This window comes from Oncorhynchus masou, unplaced genomic scaffold (genome assembly GCF_036934945.1).
Source record: "Oncorhynchus masou masou isolate Uvic2021 unplaced genomic scaffold, UVic_Omas_1.1 unplaced_scaffold_504, whole genome shotgun sequence".
Classification (NCBI taxonomy): Eukaryota; Metazoa; Chordata; class Actinopteri; order Salmoniformes; family Salmonidae; genus Oncorhynchus; species Oncorhynchus masou.
In genome coordinates this window covers 30,001-40,000 of record NW_027011440.1, presented here as the reverse complement: position 1 = coordinate 40,000, position 10,000 = coordinate 30,001, and positions in this window count along the sequence as shown.

Genomic DNA, 10,000 nt, shown 5'->3' with positions numbered 1-10,000 from the left:
ATCCGTTACCGTCTGCAAAGCCCTGCCACGTACGACGAGCATCGGAGACGCTGTACTACGATTCCTCCCATATTGGCCTTCTGCATGTTTGATGTCCGAGCTTTCTTGTATGTGTCCATGTCCCATCCCTTGTAAGCGGTAACTCTAGCTTTTAGCCCAGCGTGGATACTGCTTGTAGTCCATGGTGTTTGGTTTGGATACGTTCTTATAGGTACTGTGGGCGCGTTCATCGTCTATGCACTTGTTGAGGAAGCTCGTGACTGTTGTGGTTGAATCCCTGGAACATATCCCAGTCTGTACTAGCAAAACGGTCTTCTGGCCTCGTGTCTGCTTGGCCCGACCACTTCCTTATTGAGGACCTCCCTCTTTTACCTTTGATCTATTGTGATGCCGTATAATCACAGAGATCCTATCAAATAGAATACATTAAATGAAGTTCTATTATAGAATTCTAAAACGGTCTTCTAGAATACCGAAGACAGATTTAATCTTCCTCAAAGTCAAACCTCTTTCCCCAGCTCTTTGTTTCAAGCAGCTAGCTATCTGTCTAAACTAAACTTTGTCTCGGGGAAAGTTTCAGTGCCTCTTGGTCCTTGGCAGAGAGAGTGACGTTTTTCAGCAGTCGCCTGCGGTTCTTCCCGGCCCCAGTCATTCTCTATGGCAGCTGGAGGAGCCCTGGTAACCAGACAGCAGGCGGGGATCAGAGCCGAGTCAAGATGGCCGTCGTGGCAGCAGAGTGGCAGAAGGGGTAATTAGGGAGCTTTTAATTTGCACTGAGGTGATCCCTCGTTCTGCCCTCTTTCACTCGATGAGACTGGACGTGTGTGTGTGTGTGTTTAATTTAGTCCAGTGTCACCTTGTATGGTAATTCAGAGAAGGAAAGCAATGCTCCTTGTCTCACACATTGACTCAGGACTCCCTCATTTATTAAACTACAGACAACCTTGTGTCCTTCACTCTCTCTCTCTCTCTCTCTCTCTCTCTCTCTCTGTCTCTCTCTCTCTGTCTCTCTCTCTCTCTCTCTCTCTCTCTCTCTCTCTCTCTCTCTCTCGCTCTCGCTCTCGCTCTCGCTCTCGCTCTCTCTCGCACTCTCACTCTCTCACTCTCTCTCAATGGGACAACAGTAACAACAGTAACCAAGGGTCAAAATAACCATACATTGAACAATAACAACATACAGTAGAGGACATGTGCAGGTTGATTGGTCTGTCAGACTCTGTCCCTCATCTTATGGCAGGCAGCAATGTAGTGCGCTGCCAACCCACAGCTCTCTGCCTCCTCCCCCAACAGGACGGGTAGCCTATCCTTATCAGAGAGGTCTTTGAAACCTTGAATAAGGGTTTCACATTTGGGGAAATGACATTCTCTAATTGTTTTATATGTTTCACATTTAGCCAGGTAATGCAGCTCCGTCTCAGGTGGTGCAGTGGTTGAACAGCCTTTCCTCACAGGGAGCCAGGTGTTCCTGTGTCGACCCTTCTCTCTCTCCCTCTCTGTCAGTGACCCCGAATGACAGATAATAGACTCGTACCTGTCGTTCAAGATGCTTGAAATGTTGTTATTGATCATGTTCAAACTAAATGGAAATAGACTCCGACCTTGAGCTGACCTTCAGAAAACACAACAACCTTGAGTTGACCTGCACAGGAACCAATTAGAACACCAAGTCAAACAGCCGAGAACCCTGAACAACAAGTCAAACAGCCGAGAACCCTGAACACCAAGTCAAACAGCCTAGAACCCCGAACACCAAGTCAAACAGCCTAAAACCCTGAACACTGGTATCAACCCTGAACACTGGTATTACAACAACCCTGAACACTAGTATCAACCCTGAACACTGGTATCAACCCTGAACACTGGTATTACAACAACCCTGAACACTAGTATCAACCCTGAACACTGGTATCAACCCTGAACACTGGTATCAACCCTGAACACTGGATCAACCCTGAACACAGGTATCAACCCCAAACACTGGTATCAACCCCGAACACTGGTATCAACCCTGAACACTGGTATCAACCCTGAACACTGGTATTACAACAACCCTGAACACTGGTATCAACCCTGAACACTGGTATTACAACAACCCTGAACACTGGTATCAACCCTGAACACTGGTATCAACCCTGAACACGAGTATTACAACAACCCTGACCACTCGTATTACAACAACCCTGAACACTGGTATTACAACATCCCTGAACACTGGTATTACAACAACCCTGAACACTGGTATTACAACAACCCTGAACACTGCTATTACAACAACCCTGAACACTGGTATTACAACAGCCCTGAACACTGGCATTACAACAACCCTGAACACTGGCATTACAACAACCCTGAACTGGTATTACATCAACCCTGAACACTGCTATTACAACAGCCCTGAACACTGGCATTACAACAACCCTGAACACTGGTATTACAACAAGACAGGGTTATATCTGTGTGTGTGTATATAATAACTATACATGATACTCGTGTGTGTGCGTAGTAACATTTTTTATCTGAAAATGACCTTTAGTCAATGTTCTCTCTCTGTTTAATGTTAATAATTCATCCTGTTTGGCTTTAGTGGTCTCTTTCTTTTTCTGTTTGTTCTTACTCTCCCTCTCTCTCAAATTCAAATTCAAATTCAAGCTGCTTTATTGGCATGAAAAACATTGTGTCAATATTGCCAAAGCAACAATGTATACAATATACATTGTAACAAAATTCTAAATGATAGCAAATATATATTATATATATATTATATAGCAAATATAAAATATAAAAGTGTAGTAAATAATAATACAAAATTAAATACAAAAATAATAATAATTACAGTAATAACAATAATAGCAATAACAAGTAAGTTACTGCTTACTATGCAGATGTTATTATTCAGTGTCCCTCAGGCTATGGCAGGAAAATACATATTTGGCTGCAAGAGGAGCCATTGCTCCTTCGCCCATGAGTATTCTTAGTTTTTCCTCTGGGTTCAATTTGTAAAAATTTGGAATACGTTTAGTAATTTCTGTGAATAATGAATCTCTTTGTGAGGAATATTTATCACAGTAAAGGAGAAAGTGCATCTCTGTCTCTACCTCCCCTGTTATGCAGTGACCACATACACGCTCCTCTTTGGGTAGCCATGTCTTTTTATGTCTGCCGGTTTCTATTGCCAATCGGTGGTCACTCAGCCTGTACTTGGTAAGGATCTGTCTCTGCTTCGTATCTCTGACAGAGTAGAGATAATCAGCCAATTCATATTCTCTGTTTAGGGTCAGATAGCAATTTAGTCGGCTTTGGAATTTTGTTTCATTTTTCCAATGTTGTAAATATGATTCCTTTGATTGGTTCATGATTTTGCTTATTGGAATTCTTTCTTTTGAAGCAGTGCTGGTGTCAGCTTGGTTGGTGAGGTCCAACACCAGCTGACTAAGAGGGCTCGTTTCTGGGCTCAGCTCTTGGGTTTGAAGTGATTTAAATTGCAGACTTGAATTTGGACTTGAATTCAGATGTAGCCAAAATTTTAATGATCTTTTCAGTATTTTCATTATTACTGGAAAACGGCCCAATTCTGCCCTACATGCATTAGTTGGTGTATTTCTCTGGACTTGTAGGATTTTCCGACAGAATTCTGCATGTAGGGCTTCAATTGGATGTTTGTCCCACATTTTAAAGTCCAGTTTATTGAGTGGCCCCCAAACCTCACTTCCATAAAGAGCTATTGGTAGGATTACACTGTCAAATATTTTAGTCCAAATTCTAATTGGGATGTTGATTTTGAATAATTTCATTTTTATTGCATACATTGCTCTGCGGGCTTTTTCTTTGAGTGCATTCACTGCCATATTAAAGTTTCCCGATGCAGATATGGTCAGACCAAGATAGGTGTAATTTTTTGTGTGTTCAATTAAGGTGTTGTTCAGGGTGAATTTATATTTGTGTTTCTGACATCTGGGTTTTTTTTGGAAAATCATGATTTTAGTTTTTGGAAATTTACTGCCAGGGCCCAATTATGGCAATATTGCTCCAGAATATTAATTTTCTGTTGAAGACCTTCTTTGGTTGGTGATAGAAGTACCAAGTCATCAGCATATAGCAGGTATTTCACCTCTGTGTCAAATAGTGTGAGTCCTGGGGCTGGAGATTGGTCCAACATGTCTGCTAATTCATTGATATAAATGTTGAAAAGATTTGGACTCAAACTGCAGCCTTGTCTCACACCTCGACATTGTGAAAAAAATTCTGTTCTTTGGTTTTTGATTTTTATTGCACACTTGTTTTCTGTGTACATACATTTTATTAAGTCATATACCTTACCACCAAGCCCACTTTGTAGAATTTTGTAGAATAGCCCTTCGTGCCAAATCGAATCAAATGCTTTTTTAAAGTCAATAAAGCAAGCAAAGATTTTGCCCTCTTTTTTTTGGTGGACGTGTTTATTAATTAGTGTGTGTAAGGTGTATATATGGTCAGTAGTGCGATGGTTAGGGAGAAAGCCAATTTGACATTTACTTATTACATTTTTTTCTTGAAGAAAGGTTTGAATTCTTGAATTCAAAATGCTACAGAAAATCTTTCCCAAGTTACTGTTTACGCAAATTCCCCTGTAATTATTGTGGTCTGATTTGTCTCCACTTTTGTGGATAGGGGAGATGAGCCCCTGGTTCCAGACATCAGGGAAGCAGCCAGAAGTTAAAACCATGTTGAACAATTTAAGCACAGCATTTTGCAACTCAGGTGTGCTGTTTTTCAGCATTTCATTTCTGATGTTGTCTAGACCACAAGCCTTCTTCGATTTAATAGATATTAGCTTTTCATTTAGTTCTTGTTGGGTTATTGGGTAATCTAATGGATTTTGGTTGTTTTTAATGACTGATTCAAGGATGTTCAATTTTTCTTTAATTTCTAATTGGTTCTGTTGCAAGTCTTTTTGTGGGATGTTTTTGTATAGATTATCAAAATAAGTTTTCCAAATTCCTACATCTTGTATTGCTAATTCTTGTGGCTTTGTTGTGCTTAAATTGTTCCACATGTCCCAGAACTGATTTTGGTCAATTGCGTTTTCAATTTCATCAAGTGTCCTGTTGGTATAATTAAATTTCTTGCGTTTCAGTGTTTGTTTATACTGTTTCAGAGTTTCAAAGTATTCATATCGTAGCTCTGGGTTGTTTTGCTGCTTATGTTTTTTGTTTGACATTTGTCTCAAGTGTTTTCTAATTGTTTTACATTCATTGTCAAACCATTTGTCAGAAACATTTTGATTTTTGCTTCTGATGTTGCATTTCTTTGGTTTTCTCAAATTTGCTTTCGATGCTGCTTTTTGGAATATGCAGTTGATGTTTTGAGTAGCTGAATTGACACCATCTTTATTGTTTTGGTACCGTGAGTTATTGAAAAACTGTATAGAGTTCATTATTTCATTTGAGTTCAATGTTTCAGTGAATCTCTCTGCACTGTTTGGAGCCCATCTGTATGATTGGTTTATGTTGTAGAGTTTATTGGGCTGTTTTTTTGAATGAATATTGCCGGTTAATTTCTTCAGAAACACGTTGATCTGACTGTGATCTGACAAGGGTGTCTGTGGTCTGACAGTGAATGCACTAATGGAAGAGGGGTCAATGTCAGTGATGGCAGTCTGTCTCCATGGCTACATCACCTTACTCCCCACTCTCTCTCTCTCTCTCTCTTTCTGTTTGTTCTTTCTCTCTCTCTCTCTCTCTCTCTCTCTCTCTCTTCCCCCCCCCCACCCTCTGCATTGCTTTAGGTTGACCTATTTTCCATTTCGATCTTATAAAATATGTTAGAATTGAACGTTCTACATTCTGATCTTTTAAAAGACATTCTAACAGGTTATTATGTACAGCCTCTGGGATTCAAAGACAAGTCCCCATCTCCATTTTTCTCTCTTCCTCTCTCTTTCCCTCTATTGGTCTCTCGCTCCCCATATGTTTCTTTCTCTGTCCCTTGCCCTTTCTCTGCCCTCCTCTCTCTCTTTCTCTGCCCCTTGCCCTTTCTCTGCCCTCCTCTCTCTCTTTCTCTGCCCTCCTCTCTCCCCTCTCTCTTTCTCTGCCCCTCTCTCCTCTCTCTCTCTGTCCCCCCTCTCTCCTCTTTCTCTGCCCTCCTCTCTCCCCTCTCTCTTTCTCTGCCCCTCTCTCCTCTCTCTCTCTCTGTCCCCCTCTCTCCTCTTTCTCATCTCTGCCCCTCTCTCCTCTCTCTCTCTGTCCCCCCTCTCTCTTTCTCTTCCCCCTCTCTCCTCTCTCTCTATGTCCCCCTCTCTCCTCTCTCTCTTTCTCTGCCCTCCTCTCTCTCTTTCTCTGCCCTCCTCTCTCCCCTCTCTCTTTCTCTGCCCCTCTCTCCTCTCTCTCTCTGTCCCCCCTCTCTCCTCTTTCTCTGCCCTCCTCTCTCCCCTCTCTCTTTCTCTGCCCCTCTCTCCTCTCTCTCTCTGTCCCCCTCTCTCCTCTTTCTCTTTCTCTGCCCCTCTCTCCTCTCTCTCTCTCTGTCCCCCCTCTCTCTTTCTCTTCACCCTCTCTCCTCTCTCTCTCTGTCCCCCTCTCTCCTCTCTCTCTTTCTCTGCTCTCCTCTCTCTCCTCTCTCTCCTTTCTCTCTTTCTCTGCCCCTTCTCTCCTCTCTCTCCCCTCTCTCCCTTCTCTCCTCTCTCTCTCCCCTCTATCCTCTCTCTGCATATAGCAGAAAGGCTGAAGAGGAAGAATGAAAGTGAAGGAGGGAGAGAGAGAAAGAGGTATCTGCCATGTGAGTCATTTGTAAATGGCAGGTGGGCAATGAGACCATCTATTTCTTGAGGGTGGTGTCTGTGTGTCTGTCTGTCTGTCTGTCCGTCTGTGTGTGTCTCTTTACAAAGGTCACTACTCAGCTCCATGTCTCAAGCTGTCAGACGAGTGTATGGAATTGAGAGTGTATTATCCACTAGTTCAGAACACACTCAATAATGTGTGAGGACAGAGAGAGAGACTGATGTGTGAGGACAGAGAGAGAGACTGATGTGTGAAGACAGAGAGAGAGACTGATGTGTGAAGACAGAGAGAGAGAGAGACTGACGTGTGAGGACAGAGAGAGAGACTGACGTGTGAGGACAGAGAGAGAGACTGATGTGTGAGGACAGAGAGAAGAAGAGAGAGACTGATGTGTGAGGACAGAGAGAGACTGATGTGTGAGGACAGAGAGGACAGAGAGAGACTGATGTGTGAGGACAGAGAGAGAGACTGATGTGTGAGGACAGAGAGGACAGAGAGAGACTGATGTGTAAGGACAGAGAGAGAGATGGGAAGAGAGGGAGGGGGAGGGAGATGAGGGAGAGAGTGGGGGGAGAGATAGGATAGAGGGGGGAGTAAGGTGATGTAGCCATGGAGACAGACTGAACCGAACTAACCCAGGTTGGAGTGGAGTGGAGGAGGGAGGGAGATACCTGGGGGAGGAGGAAGGAGAAGGATAGAGTGGGGAGTAAGGTGATGTAGTCATGGAGACAGACTGAACCAAACTAACCCAGGTGGAGTGGAGGAGGGAGGGAGGGAGATACCTGGGGGAGGAGGGAAGAGTAGGATAGAGTGGGGAGTAAGGTGATGTAGCCATGGAGACAGACTGAACCGAACTAACCCAGGTGGAGTGGAGGAGGGAGGGAGATACCTGGGGGAGGAGGAAGGAGTAGGATAGAGTGGGGAGTAAGGTGATGTAGTCATGGAGACAGACTGAACCGAACTAACCCAGGTGGAGTGGAGTGGAGGAGGGAGGGAGATACCTGGGGGAGGAGGAAGTAGTAGGATAGAGGGGGGAGTAAGGTGATGTAGTCATGGAGACAGACTGAACCGAACTAACCCAGGTGGAGTGGAGTGGAGGAGGGAGGGAGATACCTGGGGGAGGAGGGAGGAGTAGGATAGAGGAGGGAGGGGGATACCTGGGGGAGGGGGAAGGAGTAGGATAGAGGAGGGAGGGAGATACCTGGGGGAGGAGGAAGGAGTAGGATAGAGGGAGGGAGGGAGATACCTGGGGGAGGAGGGAGGAGTAGGATAGAGGAGGGAGGGAGATACCTGGGGGAGGAGGGAGGAGTAGGATAGAGGAGGGAGGGAGATACCTGGGGGAGGAGGGAGGAGTAGGATAGAGGAGGGAGGGAGATACCTGGGGGAGGAGGGAGGAGTAGGAGGGAATGTTGAAGTCTCTTAAACCTTTCAACAGCAGACTCAGATCAGAAATAATCACCTTTTGTTGCTGTTTATTTGCATTGGATTGTTGCACACACACGCACGCACGCACACACACACACACACACACACACACACACACACACACACACACACACACACACACACACACACCTACCTTACTTTGAAATGTGTGTGTTGTAACTTTTAAAAATCCAAGTTTCTCACCGTTGCAGCTTGCTATAGACCACCTTCTGCCCCCAGCTGTGCCCTGGACACCATATGTGAACTGATTGCCCCCCATCTATCTTCAGAGTCAGTACTGTTAGGTGACCTAAACCGGGACAGGCTTTAACACCTCGGCCATCCTACAATCTAAGCTTGATGCCCTCAATCTCACACAAAATGATCAATGAACCCACCAGGTACAACCCCAAATCCGTAAACATGGGCACCCTCATAGATATCATCTTGACCAACCTGCCCTCTAAATACACCTCCGCTGTCTTCAACCAGGATCTCAGTGATCACTGCCTCATTGCCTGCATCCGTAATGGGTCTGCGGTCAAACGACCACCCCTCATCACTGTCAAACGCTGCCTAAAACACTTTCTAATCGACCTGGGCCGGGTATCCTGGAAGGATATTGACCTCATTCCGTCAGTAGAGGTGTTTTCCTCACCATCTTAAATAAGCCTGTCCGAATTCAAAACATGTAGAACCAGGAACAGCTATAGTCCTTGGTTCACTCCAGACCTGGCTGCCCTTGACCAGCACAAAAACATCCTGTGGCATTCTGCATTAGCATCGAATAGCCCCTGCGATATGAAACTCTTCAGGGAAGTCAGGAACCAATATACACAGGCAGTTAGAAAAGCAAAGGCTAGCTTTTTCAAACAGAAATTTGCATCCTGTAGCACAAACTCAAAAAAGTTCTGGGACACTGTAAAGTCCATGGAGAATAAGAGCACCTCCTCCCAGCTGCCTACTGCACTGACGATAGGAAACACTGACACCACCGATAAATCCACTATAATTGAGAATTTCAATAATAATTTTTCTACGGCTGGCCATGCTTTCCACCTGGCTACTCCTACCCCGGTCAACAGCACTGCACCCCCCACAGCAACTCGCCAAAGCCTTCCCCATTTCTCCATCTCCCAAACCCGTTCAGCTGATGTTCTGAAAGAGCTGCAAAATCTGGACCCCTACAAATCAGCCGGGCTAGACAATCTGGACCCTCTCTTCCTAAAAATTATCCACTGAAATTGTTGCAACCCTTATTACTAGCCTGTTCAACATCTCTTTCGTATCGTCTGAGATCCCCGAAGATTGGAAAGCTGCCGTGGTCAGGGAGACACTCTAGACCTAAACTGCTACAGACCTACATCTATTCTACCCTGCCTTTCTAAGGACTTTGAATGTCAAGTTAACAAACAGATTACCGACCATTTCGAATCCCACCGTACCTTCTCCGCTATGCAATCTGGTTTCAGAGCTGGTCGTGGGTGCACCTCAGCCACACTCAAGGTCCTAAACGATATCATAACTGCCATTGATAAAAGACATTACTGTGCAGCCGTTTTCATCGACCTGGTCAAGGATTTCGACTCTGTCAATCACCACATTCTTATCGACAGACTCAATAGCCCTGGCTTCTCAAATGACTGTCTCGCCTGGTTCACCAACTACTTGTAAATCTTCGCTCCTATGGCCTATTTATTGCCTACCTCCTCATGCCTTTTGCACACACTGTATATAGACTTTATTTTTTTTCTACTGTGTCATTGACTTGTTTATTGACTGTATGTTTGTTTATTCCATGTGTGTTATTGACTGTATGTTTT